This window comes from Eulemur rufifrons, chromosome 7, assembly GCF_041146395.1.
Source record: "Eulemur rufifrons isolate Redbay chromosome 7, OSU_ERuf_1, whole genome shotgun sequence".
Taxonomy (NCBI): Eukaryota; Metazoa; Chordata; class Mammalia; order Primates; family Lemuridae; genus Eulemur; species Eulemur rufifrons.
Window position 1 is genome coordinate 162,526,079 of NC_090989.1, and position 15,106 is coordinate 162,541,184.

A 15,106-nucleotide genomic window follows, 5' to 3' on the forward strand; every position below is an offset into this window, starting at 1 on the left:
CAAGACCTGGGGTTATGGGATGTCCCTTCAGGCACCAGGCATGTCTCTGGTGCCTGAAGATCAATCTCTGACCATGCCATGGATGAGCATGCTGATCTTGAGTTGCCTATGGGGTGCTCAAGCAGATTTGGTGTCCCTTTGCTTTGGTGTATGTCCTTTGGGCTATGGAGCCACTGGGCAAGCACACCAGGGAGGGCCAATGAGCAGGGAGCTCACAGTCTCAGTATCCCTCGTTCTGCTGCAGGACCTTAAGAGGAAAGGATTGAGCCCTACTTTCTGTGGAAGCCTCAGTGTGGTGGCTCAATTGTCTTTCTCAGCAGCTATGGGTTGGCAAGGGGTAGGAGAAGGAGAGGAAATGAATCTGTATGGAAGGCAGCTAGAACTCTTGTTTTCTTTGTTCATCTCTCAGGGTGACAACACACCCAGAATGTCCAGACTCTGGACTCACACAGATCACCTAGGACGCACTGGACCCTTGTCATTTCTGCAGTCTGGGCTGGAATTGGGAAATGTTTCTGTGGGTATGAGCAAGACAAAACTTGAGGAATTGAAGTCTCCTGGGGAGAACAAAGGCACATGGCGAGTAAAGAAGCAATATGGTGCCTACCTTGGATCTGTGGCGACAGGAAGCACCCCAGGGGAACTGGGAGCCTAGTGCTTTGTCCACAAGAACCCCTCAGGTCACTGGTGACAGAAGCTTTGGGCTCATAGGGGCAGAAACTCTCTCCAGCAGCTGGGAATCTGCTGACTGTCAGAGATGCAAGGGAGGGAGAAACAAACCACTTCACCTACCCTTTTTTTTTTTGCTGGACTTTAAGCCTCTTGGGGTTGATCTCTGCTGATATTTTGCTCTTTCTTGTTCTGCTCCACAACTTCTTCCCATGGAATCTCTTGTAGGTACTGGCACACTTCCCTCAGACTTACGCCTTATGTATGTTTGTTTGTTTGGTGTTTTCTCTTTCATGTAAAACTTTTCCTTACTGCGATGCTCTGCTATCTCTGATCAGCCATCTTGCTTCTCTGTATTCTTGAAATCTTAATCTTAAGCCTAATCCTCCTAGTTCTAGTCATTACTCCTCCTAGCAGTTCTGTGAGCTTTCTAATATCCCTTTAATGAACTCCTTCTAATTAACTGGCTCAAGTTAGTTTCTATTGCTTGCAACTAGAAGTGCTGACTGATAACAAAGGAGACCTGCCAGGGCAATGGAGATGTCTTTTCTATAGACACAGATATTTTTGCATGGAAGCTGAGAGTAATATACTTATGGAGTAAATCAGGAGGAAGAGTTTTGGCCTAAGCCTTTCTAAAAGAAAAGGAGATCACCTCTGTAGGGCACTTGATGTGTCAATAAAGTTCGTCAACCCTGTTGTCTATGGATACATTTAGTGGATAGGAAAGCTAACTTTTATTCACTTCACTAGCATCATTAAATGAAAGTATTTTATAATGATCCTGAGTCATCAACAATTTTAAGTTATGTTCATCTATTTGCTATGATAGTGAAGTTTTGTAACACCTTAGATTTAGATAGATTTCAGTGAAAAATGTGTAAAGATAAAAAGTCTCCATCAAGTGATTATAACAGAAGGTTATTTGTAAAATTCTCTTGTATGGTATAACTTATTCTTCAACATTGCCAGATAAATTTGCTGTTGCTGTCATTGCTAAATATCTGATTCATTCATTTTGATTTACATTCAGTGGTAGATTTGTGTTAGTAGCTATATATGAACTTTTCATGTATGATCAGTTTATTTAATAGAGAATATCTGATTCATGAATTCATTTACATGTAAAGATAAAATCAATTAAGAAACACATTTGAAAAAATATTTGTACAAATAACTATAATTGATTTAACTATCAATTTCTTTGTTATATTGTATTTTCCTACAGGTATTTTTTCTATAGGTATAACTTCAACATACTTACATTTTAAAACATCCACTACAGATAGTAATGTACAAGGCAAGCCTTTAGAAATGTCAAAATTATCATATCTCCTTATTAATAAATATTCAGCATTGTAGTACATCTAGATTTGGCTGACTGCTTGTCAAGGATATTGTAGGAAAAAATTTAATCATTTGGTGGACTAAATAAGTGACTTTTAGTCACTTCAAATCTTGAAATCCTGTGAGCATCTATGACATACATTTAGAGTTGCAAAATTTGGACTATAGTTTAAAAAATACTTTTTATCTTGTGAATTAATTCCATCTCAAATGTTTAAAACTTGATAAAATTTAAGTAATATAGTTATTCCCTAGATGAATTACCTTTATTAAGAGAATAGAGTTAAATGAATTGAGACTCCCAGATAATTATCTTGTCCATTACAAATTTTCAGTTAAATGTTAAACATTGTATTTTTAAACAAAAACATTTTCAAGAAACATTTGCTTTAAAATTTTGGGTTTAATTTAAATTATTATATTCATTTAATAATATGTAAATATATTAAATAAATATATAAATAAGTGTTCTATTTCCAAAATATATCTCAAATCTAGCCATTTGCTCCATCTCTCTTGTAATATCTGGTAATTTAAATAACCATCCTGTCTTACCTGGGCTACTAATATAGCCTTCTGCCACTATCTTTGCTTCCACTTTTGCTCTCCTTCAAGCCATCCTCTATACAGAAGCCAGAATGAACTTTTAAACTTGTCAATCATATATCATTTCCTTCCTTAAAATCTTTTTGTGGCTCCCCATGCCCTTAGTGTAAAATTCTAGTTTCATAATATGGCAAAAACCAAAAAGCCAAAAAGCAAAAAACAAAAACAACCCTGTCCCCACAAGTACCTGCGTCTCCAACTCTATCTCTATCCCCTAGTCTCTTTATTTCCTTTTGTGCATTTTTTATAGCAATGTTGAGTTATAATTCATATATTATATAATCTACCTATTTAAATTATACAAATTCAGTGGGTTTTAGTATATCCAGAGAATTGTGCTACCATCACCACAATCAACTTTAGAACACTTTCATCACTTCAAAAGGAAACCTTGTACCTTTTGGCAATCATTCTCAATTTCCTCCCAACACTCCTAGCCCTGGCCGACTTTCTATTTCTATAGATTTGCCTATTCTGGATCTTTTATGTAAATGTAATCTTACAATATATAATTTTTGTGACTTATTTCACTTATACATTTACAAGGTTTATCATGTTGTAGTATGTACTAATACTTCATTCTTTTTTATTGCTGAATAATACTCCTTTGTGTGGTTTTACTACATGTTATGTATTCTTTCACCAGTGGATGAATATTTGATTTTTTTCCCACTTTTTGGCCATTATAAATAACGGTGCTATGAGTATTTATGTACAAGTTTTTGTGTGGACTCATATTTTCATTTCTCTTGGATATATACCTAGCAGTACAATTGCTAGATCATATGATAACTCTACCATTAATCTTTAGAAGAACTGTCAAACTGCTTTTCAAAGCAGCTGCACCATTTTATATTCCCTCCAGCAGTCTATGAAGGTTCCAGTTTCTCCACCTTCTTGCCAGCACTTGTCATTACCTGTCTTTCCTATTATAGCCATCCTAGGGTCTGTAAAGTGTTATCTCATTGTGGGTTTGATTTGCATTTCTCTGGTGGCAAATGTTATTGAACATATTTCCATGTACTTATTGGCTATTTATATAGCTTCTTTGGACAAATGTTGACTCTAATCCTTTGCCCATTTTTTAAAATTGGGCTATTTATCTTTTTATTATTGAGTTGTAAGAGTTCTTTATATATTCTTGATACAAGTCCCTTATCAAATACCTGATTTTCAAATTTTCTTTTCATTCTGTGGATTGTCTTTTTCTTTTCTCCATAGAATCCTTTGAGGAATAAAAATTTATAATTTTGATGAAGACCTAATTTATCTATTTTTTCTTTCTATGCTTTTGGTGTCATATCCAAAGGACTATTGCCTAATCCAAGGTTATGAAAATTTAAACTTATATTTTCTTCTGCTTTATAGTTTTAGCTCTTACATTTAGATCTTTAATATATTTTGAATTAGTTTTTGTAAATGGCATGAGAAAGAGGTCCAACTTCATTCTTTTGCATGTGAATATACAGTTGTCCCAGCACCATTTGTTGAAAAGACTCTTCTTTCTTCATTCAATGGTCTTGGCACCCATGTAAAAAATTAGTTGACTATGCAAATGAGCTTATTTCCAGACTCTCAAATCTATTCTATTAATCTATAAGTTTATTCTTATGTTGGCACTGTACTGTCTTGATTACTATGACTTTGTAGTAAGTTTTGAAATCAGGAAATGTGAATCCTTCTACTTTGTTATTTTTCAAGATTGTTTTGGCTATTCTGGTTCCCTTGAATTTCCATTTGAATTGTAGGATCGGCTTGCCAATTTCTTCTAAAAAATTGCGGCTAAGTTTTTTAATAGGGATTGTATTGAAACCGTTGATCAATTTGGGGAGTATTGCCATCTTAACAATATTAAATCTTCCAACATGGGATGTCTTTTCATATATGTAAATCTTTTAAAATTTCTTTTAATGATGTTTTACAGTTGTCAGTGTTTAAGTTTTGCACTTCTTTGTAAAAATTATTTCAATTATTTCAATCCTTCTAATGTTATTGTAAGTGAATATTTTCTTAATTTCATTTTCATATTTTTCATTGTGAGCATATGGAAATACAACTGATTTTTGTATATTCACCTTATATCCTGTAACTATCCTATATTCATTTATTACTGCTAATAGTTTTTTTGTGGATTCCTTAGAATTTTCTACATATAAGATCATGTCATCTGTGCACAGAAATAATTTTAATTCTTCCTTTTCAATTTTGATGCCTTTCATTGTTTTTCTTGCCTGAGAACCTATGTTGAACAAAAGTGCTGGGAATGGACATCCTTGTCTTACTCCTGATCTTAAGGGTGACAGTGGAAAAGAACCCAAACTCTGTAAAATAATTTAATGAGGTTTATTCTCAGCCAAATATGTGCCACTGTGGTCCAGAGAGCCACACCCAAGAAGCCTTGAGCAAATGGTCTTGCCGTGGTTGGGTTACAGTTTGGTTTTATATGTTTTAGAGAGACAGGAATTATGCATAAAGTCATAAATCAATGTACATGGCAGGCATACGTGGGTTTGGCCCCAAAAGGCGGGACATCTCCAAGTGAGGATTATAGGTTACAGGTGGGTTTAAAGATTCTTTGATTTGTTAAATTGGTTAAAGAAATGAAGCTTTGTCTAAAGTCTTGGAATGTTTTAGGTTAAGATAAGGAAGTCTGCTAATCAGAGACAAGCCACCATCTGACATATACTGAGACTTGAGTGATCTATTTAGTAAATCAATGACCTGCAGGTGTGGTTTATCCTTTGTCTTACATGGCCTTAGGCCTGTTAATGATTTTGTATCTTATTGTTACAAAGAATAACTCCAAAAGAACAGGGCATAACTAGGCATGTGTCTGACCTCCCTTCTCATAGCTGGCAACTCAGCTTTAAGGTGTTTTTTTTTTTTTCTTTTTGGTGCCCCTTGGCCAAGAGGAGTTCCATTTGGTCAGCTGAGTAAGATTTTATTTTAGTTCAGAAGAGTAAACTATTCAGTCTTTTACCACTAAATGTGATGTTAGCTATGGATTTTTACCTCCAGTTTCTTATGCACCAACCACACACAACTTCCAGAACTTGTCAAACTTTCCTACCTCAGGGCCTTTGCAAGTCTGGCTCTCTCATATTTGGCTGCTTCTTATCCTTCAAATTTCAGAAAAGCCTTTTCTAACTACTGCAGATAAAATGGATTGCATCCTCCATTCATTATTCTCTAGAACAGCATCCTAATTCCTTATCTCAATCTGTAGTTATTTTGGGTATTTTTTTAACTTGTTCATTTTCTGTCTCTCCATGTATGTTACATGAGAATAGGGACAATTTTCATCTTGGTTGCTATTGTATCTCCAGTACCCAGAACAATAAACACTTTATACATTCTATTGAATGAATGAGTAAATAAATAAGCACTTACCATATACCCATGTGAGTGCTTTGAAGTCATGTGATAGATTTTAAAAAAACAATCATCTAAACATATCTACTTATTGAACATCTCTCATCTAGAGCAGCCACTTCAGAAACTACCCAGTTATTTCATGATGCTACCATTTTTCAAAATGTTTCTAGAATTCTTCTTTTGGAATTGGCTTTATAGCCTGTGGCATTTTCTTTGCATCATATCAATTCACAAGAAAAATATGAATCTATACTATGAGAAATGTAAGTATCTGGTATATGACACAGTAGTGGATTTGGCAGTGAAAATTTACATTTCCCAAATGTACAGAGAGCCACCCTTAGCATGCTCATTAAGAGAGCAGTCATCTTTCTTTCTAACTAACATGTTTGGAAAACTCTGTATGTGTCTCTGGAGTTAACACACTTAGGTGTGTGAAAACAGAAAACATTCAGATAGCTCTAGTCTGAGATTTGGGTCATAGATTGCTTTTCAGTCAGTATGTAGACATGCAAGAAGCAATCCAAGATTGACTTTTGAAACCTCTGACCCAATCCTGGCTCTGATACCTACAGCTCTGGGACCCTGCTAGGTTATTTGACTTAGCCAAGCTTTAGTGTCTCTACTATACAATCACCCACTTCATGGGATTTCTAAGAGTTAGATGACAAAGTAATTGCAAGTGCTCATTCAGTGTGAGGTGCGTAGTAGGCTGTCAATAAATGGCAGCTGCCATCATTATTATTATAATCATATATTAGCCCAACCCCTACCCACCATATGGCTAAGGAAACTGAGAGACTCAGTAATTTGCCAAGAATAAGGACAGTTATTAAAAAGCTGAAACTGAAAACTGGATCTCCTGGCTCACAGTTTGCTTCTTTTCATTTCAATATGCAGAACAAGCCTCAGCTTGAAGAGTCTAACAGCTGGGAGGAGCAAGCTCATTTCATGGCTATAAGCTAGCCAGAAAAGAATGTGACATGTATACTTTCCTAATGAAAAGTAAACAGAAATACCTTTTTAGTTCTTTGGCTGCAAATCAGAATCCTTTTGTGCAAATTGAATTCATTTTGTTATTGCTTCAGGATAAAATAGATTCCATTACCATGCTCCATCACTATTTCTCCATTTGCCTTGCTCTGACTGTCTCCCATCTCTTAGAATTAGAATGGGGGACTTTGGTTGGTCACAAAAGCCATTGGGAAGCTATAGGGAAAAGAAATAAAAATAACATTCGTTGATGCAAAAGAAGTAAAAAATAACCTTTTGGGATAGCAATAACATTTTAATTTGAAAAATTTGCATAAGATTAGACTAGAGAGCCTTTGTGGCCTATATAAGTTGTAAGTATATGACCCTTTTAATGATTTTATTTTACCTGGCTTTCAGGAAAAGTTATATTGATAATAAAGAATAGGTTGAGAAACAATTTGAGAGAAATTTGAACTTTTAACATTTAAATACATTCTATTAGGCAGGTTTTTTTTTTACAACTATTGTTTACACATTTTATTAATAGAATCTGTCCTGAGGGAAATGACTGCACAAAACAAAATAAGGAGAAATTTCTGATCTTTGCTCCTTTTTAAATAATTCTTCTGCATTCCTATCAGATGAACTGAGGTTGTACCACTTACACTCTTAACAAAGATGAAATAGTGGAGGTGAAAATCCAGCTGGGTCCCTCTCTACCTTCCCAAGTCTTTCAGAGAATGGTCACCTTTTATCTTTACATAAAGTGTCCAGCTTTTTACCAAGTCACATGCCCTGGCAGCTGCATCCATTCTTTTTTTTTTTTTTTTTTATTTCAGCACATTATGGGGGTACAAAAGTTTAGGTTCTGTATCTATTCTTAAGGGACACTTTTCTCTGTTTTCGAAAGGTTCTGTATAGGGTGGGATAGCCACACAAAAAAATAGATGGTAACACAGCCCAAACAAAATGGGCTTACAGAGCACAAATCTGTTTTGCCAGAATGATCAAACACTCCAACTCTTGCACATACAAGTTTCTAATTGAAAATGAACCCTGTGTGAAAACTTCCAAAGTTCAATTACTAGTTAATTTACTTCATTCATTCATGTATGCATCTATTTATTCACTACATTAGGAGTTTCAGAGGGAGTTCCATGAACGGTGAAGGAAATTTAACCCATTGCTGTTATATGCTATCACGATGTGATTACATGCATATTATTGTGATTACTGGTTAATTCATAACACTGCATATTTAGCATAGATTGCTGAAAACTTGCCTAGTGTTTTCTGAATAGGTACTAAGAAGAAGCTCATGTATGATTAGCACTTGGCCTCACTGTTTCCTATTTACCCTTTGAAGAAAATCCATGCTGAATGTTTGCCTTTCTAGCAATTGTTAGGTTCTCGGGATGGGTCCTATTGGGTAGCTGCCCGAGCTCATTAGGCCTCTACACCCAGCTTGGGCAACGTTAGCAGGCTGGTTCACTTTAATACAAACAACATTACTGAATGTCCTGTGTTGTAATACTTTTCATGAGTCTTTACCTCTGTATGAGTTCTTTTATTAAAAAATTTCTCTTTATACCCACAACAAAAGCATGTCAGAGCTTTTCAACAAGCAACCAAATCCTTTCCAAATCACAGCTGTGGCTTCCATTGGTGCCCTTTATGAAATCATAGGGGTTAATGCTTTATGTATTAATCATGTCACAGATTAATCTAATCTATCTGGTGAAAACATTACAAACAAATCAAACTTCCTTCTTTCTTTTACTTAAAGGTATTTTTTGGGCAATGCAGAGAAAGACTTCTCACCCTTGGTGAGAAGAGGGTGATACTGACATGGGGCTGGTCACCTTGTGTGTAAATCTTTTACCAGGTTCACTAACTCTTAGTACCTGACAGGGTTACTGATAGAGGTTATTGCAGTACTACTGAGATATTTTTCCTTCACTATCTGTCTATTTTTCCTTCTGATAACTATATCCCCATTTTCTTTTCAGTCCATGAGGCAGTATTATTTCAACACCTAGATCAGGGTTCGAACATATTCCTAGGTCTGAGCCAATTAACATATCACGTTTCCTGGTCACAACGATTTGTTCAGAGAAAGCCATGTGACCAGATTGGAGCCAATGAGACACACTGAGTCTCAGGTTGGCTTGAAATGCTGGGGCAAGAGCTTGTATTCTTTTCTACTGAACATGAATGAGGAAGTATGTAGTCCCGGGACCTCCAGGGAGCTATCTTGAGACCACTGTGGAAGAGTCTGTCTGACAATGGTATCTGTGCAGAGATGGAGAGACAGAAGCTAGATTTGGATGGCTTTGTTTGAATCCTTGGGACAAGTTATGCCTAAAATCATACTTAACCCTGGATTTTTCAGTTATATAAGCAATTAATTTTCATCTTTTTTCATCTAGTTAGGGTTGGAATAAACAACTGATATAGTAAAGTGCATGTAAAGAAGTATATGGTAAAGGGTTGAGAGCATCTTTGCTGAGATTAATGTATCACTGAGATTGTTTGGAATCTCTTCTGGTTCCCATAAATCTCAGGATCCCACTTCTTTGAGAAGACTTTGAAAATTTCAGAAGCTACTCTTAATCTAATCCTCATTCTACTTTAGTCCCAAGGTTGGCCAACCCTGTTCTCTTTACAGCTCAAGGAATGTGGATAAAGTCTCAGATCAGATCATTCCTTCATAGTTCCTCCTTGCAAACAGAATTCAAAGTCTACATGGTTGGAATCATTTGTGTCTGAAGTGACTTGTAGAAAGGATAAGGGACTTGGAATAAAGCTATCTCAACTCTGTTATAAATTAGCAAGTCTCAGTCTGGTATTGGGAGAGGTACCTAATGAACTAGAATGCTCTGTGTCAAATTCATGGGTTACCAGATAATCTTATGTTCCTAGAGTTGGGTTCATCTTCTGAAAATTGGTAGGTGAAAAAAGAAATCCAGAAAAGATGAAAATGGTTACATATTTCTGAGAGATAAAAACGCCAGCAAATGTTTTTGATAATATTTGGACATATATATGGAAGACCAAAGAGTTTTTCTTTAGTTGGCGGTACACATTTTGTTTAAAACATGGTTATCTGGGTATATTCAGTGTGTGAAAATTTGTTGGTTCAGAGACCAGCGGAGGGCGCCGGGCAGAGAGAGCCGCTCGGCACTTTATGGCTCCCGAGCGGTTTTGCCCTCGCTTTCAAGATGGCGCCTACAGAGCTCCGGGGTTGGAGGGGACCGGCTCCCAGGCAGGCAGAGACCGCCACTGCCCGGGGGCTGGCCAGCGAGGACGCGCACCAGGGGTGACCGGCTGGAGAACCGCCGAAAAAGGCAGCACGGGGTACAAGGCTATTCTCTGTCCGGGAATCTTTTGTGTTTTTCCACTCTGGTGCAGATCCGTCCCTCCTCGCCAAGCGCTGTCTCAGCTGAGAGCCCCCAGGTTCTAAGGTATTTTCCCGAAAAAGCCTCCTGTCTGCAATGCCCCACGTATCCCTCGGTGATTCTGCCCTGGCCTGAGGCAGGGCTCTAATCAATTGGGAGCGGAGGTCATCGAGGAGAGCAAGCCGCTTTCCCAAGCGGCTGTACCCGCCCCAGCTGGGGGCGGGTGTAGCCGACCCGTGCTCTGCTGGCTACTGTCTGTCCCGCATTCTGCAGAATCCCGCGATCCTAATTTTCGTTCACCTCAGACCTCTCTCGCTCTGTTTGTCCCACGTTGATTTTCCGTGGATTCACACCGCTGTTCCTGTGTGGGAGCGGTTCTCTAGCCTTGTGGCAGGTCCGGATCAACAACTTCCTCACAGGGAGCGCAGATCCAGGCAGTCACCACCACTCCGCCATCTTTGGTCTACTTCCTTGACACTTTTGAAGAGTGCTGGTCAGGTGTTGGATAGAATGTCCCTCAGTTTGGGTTTGGCTGATGTTTTCTCATGATTGCACTGAGGTTATGAATTTTGAAAAAGATTGCCACAGAAGTGAAGTACCCTTCCCATCATATCATATCGGGAGTGCATGATGTCATCATAACTTAGTACTGGTAATGTAAATTTTGATCACTTGATTAAGTTGGTATCTGCCAGCTTTTTCCACTATAAAGTTACTATTTTTTCCCCTTTTCATACTCTTTTGGTTAGAAGTGAGTCACTGTGTCTAGCCCACACTTAAGGAGAAGAAAATTAAGTTCCACCTCCTAGAAGAAGTAAGATTAAAAAAAAATTGTGAGCATATGTTAAAACCACCACAATAATTAACAAATATACTGGGGAAACAACTTTGAGGCTATGTAAATATCCTATTTTTCCTTAATGTTTTGCCTGTGATTTTTAGCAATTATTTAATATTATTTTGGTGATTTTCTATTTTCCTCATTCCTTCTACATTTATTATTTAGAATTATTTTGTATGAAAGATTTGTCACTTCTCTTTTATTTATTTTTAACCATGTATTTATATGTGTATCCATGAGTATAAATTCATGGATATTTGTTTGATTTTTTGTGCTATAATCCAATACTATTGTTTTGTTACTCAAAAAGCTTTGGCCATTGGAGATGTTTTAGGTTGTTTTTAATGTTCTATGATATCTCCCTCCACTGTCTTTTTTTTAAAAACACTTTCTTTTTTGGCATTCTTAAAAGCTTTTCTATTTATTAATTAAGAACATTCTATTTACTGTTTTCTTCCATTGCAATTTGTACCAGTGTTCTGGGTGTTTTACATGCTTATGTGAGCAACTCATCCAACAGCAGTAGTATCTTAATTCTGCAACCTCACCAACTCCCAGATAGTTATCTCCGCTTCACTTTAGCCACCAACTCCAGTGGTCAAACACTGAATCTGGAATTGCTCTACCTTTGTAATGTTAAATTTAAACATTCAATTCTTTCAAGTCTCTCAATCTCTTCCTGCAGCAATTGTTCTTTCATGTCATAGGAGCCTTCAGTTTCTTCACTTCTTTATTTTCTCTCAGGCCATAGATCTTAGAGCTTACAGCCCAAGAACCAGCACTTCATCCAGTTGCTGTGTACTGCTGGCACAAACCACACAACCTTGTTATCCTCCTGGCAGTGTTTGGCAAGCCTTCCGTGTGTGTACAATCAGCTCTCTCTTCTGCTCTCCACTCTCCTCAAAGCAGTAGCTCTGTATCTTCTTACTGTGTCTTCCCCTCAGCTGATGAACTCATGCTGCACAGAGACAATAGAAATCAGAAAGAACGCCCTCAACTCTAGCAACAAAGTGATGACTTTATTTATCCTCCTCTTACAGTTTTCTCCTTTTCTCTTGCTTCTCCCATGAAAAATGAGTCATCTTCCTATCTAAGGCTAATCCCCGCCACCTGGGCTCTGAATCCCATTCTTTCCCTTTTTCCTAGCCCCTTCAGTCTCTTGATCATCCCTCTCTCTCCTGTATCTTCAAATTCTTCCTTTATCTTGCTGCTTCCTTCACTTCAGCATGTAAACAAAGCAAAATGAAACAAAAGCAGTAATCTCAAGCCCATGCTACTCTCTTGTACAGCCATTACTTTTATCTGACCCTTAACGGGCACACCTGGTGAGAATTGTCTACTCACCTGTCTTCTACTTAGTCCGCTACAATTCAGCTTCCACTCTCCCACACTATTGCACTGTATTACTCTTACCAAAATTGCTGCTGGCCTCCATATAACTAAATCCAGTGAACATTTATCAGTCTTCATCTTACTTGATCATCCTTGTTGACTCTTTCCTTCTTGAAATCCTGCTTTTGTTTTGCTTCAGTGACATCTTTTGTTTTTCCTTCAACCATTCTGGCCATTCTTCTTTATTTATCTATTCTTTAGGGTTCTGATCTAGGTCTCATCTCATATCACATACATTTCTGGGGGAGTTTGTTTTCTTCAAGACTTCCAACTACTATCCCTATGGATTAAAAATCTGTGTTTTCAGCCCAGATATCTCTTCTGAGCTTCAGCTACAGATGTCCACCTGCCTCCTGTATACCAACACTTGAATATTCCTTAGGCACCTCAGACATCCAAAACTAAATTCTACATCTGCTCCTCATTTAGGACTTCCTGGTTGATGCTTCTCTTGGTGAAAAATACCACTATCTCCCTGGAGCTAACACCAGAAACTGGATGGCGGGAAGTCTTTTTAGACACTTTTATTTCTCAAATAAGAAGCATCATTAAGAATTGCTGATTCTACTTCCTAATAGCTCTCAAGCCCTTCTATTTATGTTTATCCTCTCTGAAACCCTTTATCTCTCAGCAGAATTATGCCAATAGCCTTCTAATTGTGCTCTCTGCCTCTAATCTTGTCCCCCTCTAATCAGTTCTCCACATCCTGCTTGGATGATTTCCAAATGCAAATGGGAACAAATCCCTCCCTTCAATTGCTCCTGTTGTCCTTAGACTAAAATACAAAATTCTAATATGGATTTGCAAACCCTGCCTGAGCCCAGGTTATTTGTCAGGTCTCATGTGTTGTCCTCTTGTTCTCCTAAACTTATATTTCTCTTGCCTCCAGAAGTATTATATTATTTTATCTTTTTGCCTAAAATACTCTTGTCTGCCCTTCACCTTTCAATTCTCTCAAGTCATTCTTACTATGCCTTCCTTGACCACCTCCCTGTACCCATCAAGATTGGTTAAATGCCCCTCCTTTGGGCTCCCATGGCACCCATACTCTATTAAAGGACTCAGCACATGAAATGCTTTGTTTACTTGCTTATCTCCCCAATAAGCAGTTACTGAATGCATGTATAAACGAATTCCTTTGATTTTTTTATTAGCCATAACTACCCTGTCTACTATCCTTCATTTTAATTTTTTTTCTCAGCAAAAAAGTGATTTAAAGCAGACACATTTCCCATGGAAACATTATTACAAATCATAATTGGGTTCTCAGATAATCTAATATTCTAATTAATTCATAATATATCTTAAATTAATAATTCCCTTTGGAATTTTCTTATATATTATCATCACTCTATGAAATCTCATTTTTCCTTCCATCTCCTTCTCTATTTCTCTCTCATTTGCTTCTGTAGCATCTCAGCCACATAATAGGTTAAATAGGCTTTTGTGCGTGTGTATGGGACCTCTTTGCAACATGATTATTTAGGAAATGGTAAATTGCAGTTCTTAGCAAGAAGAGAATGTGGTAGCACAGATAATGTTTATGCCCCTTCTTGAATCTATATCAGTTAACTCTTCCTTTGTTTATGGAAAAATGGAATGACTAGAGGTTGTGACTGCTACAATGCCTATGGTGCACTATCAATTACTAAAATGAGATTACAATTTCTGCATATGTGTATTCTCTAGACCGTTGCTAAGGCAGTCCATGGCCACCAAGGATAAAAGCAGTAATGGATTGGGCACAGGCCAGGTCAGCCATTGATATGTACAAATGTTGATTATTCCAGTTTGTAAAACCTGGGGAAGTCCACATGCACAGCCCTGCACACACACACACACACACACACACCAACACATACACACACACACACATACCTTTTATGATTAAAAACCATCTTGCTGACAGTTTTGCTGCCTGGGCTACCAGTATGAAAGAAGAACCTATTGTGATGCAAAATCTCTTCTGCCTTGAGGTTGTGACTTCTTGATGAGAATCATCCAGTTGAAATCCCCAAAACTGAATTTCCAATTTACTTATACCTGAGTGGTTAATGTTCAGATTTTATTCACATATTGGACTCAGCCCAAGAGTGTATTTGGACTGCTTTCTGATTAGCAAAAATTTCTAGAACTGTGGCTATTTGCTTCACTGTCCACCTATTTAGGCTGCCTAATGCTTTTGCTGAAACAAAGCAACTGTCTTGGGCTGCCAGGTACCAAGGTTATCTGTCTCCTCATGTTGATTTCTGGCAGTCAACAGGCATGCTGCTGTGCCTTCAGTGTCCTTGTGCAGAGCAAGGGCTTGGCTGCAGCTGATCAAACCTGAAGGTTGTATATACAAGGGCTATCCAGGAAGTATTCAGCCAAATAGAGATATTTATTATATTAGCAAGGACTGGATACTTTCTGTACAGCCCTCATATATTAGTCCATCATGTACTACTTGGTTGCTTTACGCACCTGGACCTAACTGGGTAAGATAAATTTTTCTGCACATTCT